A 2,394-nucleotide genomic window follows, 5' to 3' on the forward strand; every position below is an offset into this window, starting at 1 on the left:
CCTCTCTCAAGGTCGCACCTGGAGAGTTTCCAGTACTCTACCAGTCTCACTATGGGAGGGAGAGTGAAGCAGAGACCTACCCATTCCATTTCTAGCTTGGCCAGTGTCTAGCGAGTGGAAGGCAATCTGCTACAAATCAAAACTCACCCAGGTTAAGATAACCTCTTTGACTAGCGGTTGATAGAATTGATAGGATACCCAGACAGCCTCAGAAGCCAGCAATGGGATGTTCATGCAAATCGCAACTTTGCCTCAGCAGTTTTCCCAAATATTTGCATAGACTCACAAAAATTTCTGATTCTAAGTAGATTCTAACTAGGAAAGCAGCATGGCCCAGTGAAAAAAGCATAGACTTGAGAGTCAGTGGACCTGGTCTCCAATTCCAGCTCCACCATTGACCTTGGCCTTGTCACTTTTTTGTGCCTCATCTGTAAAATGGGTATTCAATATTTGTTCTCCCTCCTACTTTGACTGTTAGCCCACTGGGGACAGAGACTGTGTCCACTCTAATTATTTTGTATCACCACAGTACTTAGTACAGGGCTTGGTACATAGTGAGCACTTAACAAATATCATAATTATTGTTAGTATTAAATTTTAAAGAAAACCAAGCTTATAAATGTCCATACAATGTTGGTCTGAGGGACTCTAATTCTTGAGTATAAATATTGTAAGCCTAAATATTAGTATAGTTATAAGTATAATATTGTTTACCAGGTCTAAGGATGCCTAGAAAATCTTCTGAACAATATGTATAGTACTTCCTCAGAATCCTTTACTGTACTGCAAAGTTCCTAGGACAATTTTTTAATCAATTGCGTAAAGTTAGTCCCCAGTCAGGGAGACAGAGATGAAATAATACATGGGTAAACAGCACCTTTAAAATAGAATTTTGAATTTCAAATATTTTTAAAATAAAGTACATGTTGATCCTACAACATTCCTTGATTTATATTTTATAGATGTTTTATTTCTACAGGATTTTAAGATGCAAAAATTGAATACCTATTACTAGTTCTAGAAAAATAAAATTTATATTAACACTATTTAGATGCAGGTTAACGTTAGAAAACTTACTAATTGAACTAAAGACACAGCTGAAGAAATAAGAATTTGTCAGCAGATTAAAAAAAATATGATTATCCTTGGATAAGCAATTGGTGTGGAGTAGCACGATATCTTATCTCCTTTTATATTTAGGCTTGGCTGCATTTGCTAAGTGAGCACCTCTTAGCAACAGTTTATGGTCAGCAGAATTTATAATTAGTGAAAATACTGAAGAAAGCAATGAAACCTTGAAACCTACATTTTAATTGTAGAGATATGCAACCCTAGAGAGAAATCATATATGAGAAAATCCAAGACTAATGGATTAATTTTAAAATTTGTATTTTCATATTTTGGTCAAGCAAGAGTTATAAATATCCCAATGGAAAATATGAACTTTATGTTCATGAACAAATGAAGCATTTGGAGGAAAGTAGCATTAATTAAAATATTTTTCTATCACCCATCTTAAATTGGAGGCCTGAGCAATGATTCAGAATATATATATATGCATAAATATATACATTGATGCAGTATAGTGCCCTAAAATGTAGTTTTTATATAGTAAATATGAAAAATGCTGTATCCAAAAAACAATGGAGGATAGATGACTATATAAAAATGTTGGTATTTGTTAAGCGCTTACTATGTGCCGAGCACTGTTCTAAGCGCTGGGGTAGACATAGGGGAATCAGGTTGTCCCACGTGGGGCTCACAGTCTTAATCCCCATTTTACAGATGAGGGAACTGAGGCGCCGAGAAGTGAAGTAACTTGCCCACAGTCACACAGCCAACAAGTGGCAGAGCTGGGATTCGAACTCATGAGCCCTGACTCCAAAGCCCATGCTCTTTCCACTGAGCCACGCTGCTTCTCAAAATATAAAGAAATAAAGAAATATATAAAGAAATGTCACACATAAATATTCACATATGGACTGTAAGCTCATTGTGGGCAGGGAATATGTCTGTTTATTGTTGTACTCTCCCAAGTGCTTAGTACATTGATTTGCATACAGTAAGCGCTCAGTAAATAAGATTGAATGAATTAATTAATTAAATTTAATGTAGTTTGATATGAAAATGAAGTAAAATTTTGAAAAGCTGTCTTATCTTTGCCTTATGCTGCCAAGTCATTTCTGACCCATAATGACTCCATGGACATATTTCTTCCACAACATCCCACCTCTATCCGCAATCATTCTGGTAGTGGAACAGAGATCCTGTCCAAACTGATTAATTTATATCTACCCCAGTGCTTAGAACAGTACTTGGCATATAGTAAGTGCTTAACGAGTACCATTTTTATTATTATTCCTTTGTCTCTTGACTGGTATGAGGAATCTTAAC

General features: G+C 35.8%; 1 non-coding gene across 1 annotated transcript; it reads left to right on the top strand.

The window, feature by feature from the left end:
• LOC114809314 lies at positions 1 to 137 on the top strand. The gene has a single exon (XR_003757101.1). It is a non-coding gene; the product is annotated as a small nucleolar RNA SNORA7 (small nucleolar RNA).
• The last annotated feature ends 2,257 nt before the right edge of the window (positions 138 to 2,394 follow it).

This window comes from Ornithorhynchus anatinus, chromosome 2 (genome assembly GCF_004115215.2).
Source record: "Ornithorhynchus anatinus isolate Pmale09 chromosome 2, mOrnAna1.pri.v4, whole genome shotgun sequence".
NCBI classification, from domain to species: domain Eukaryota; kingdom Metazoa; phylum Chordata; class Mammalia; order Monotremata; family Ornithorhynchidae; genus Ornithorhynchus; species Ornithorhynchus anatinus.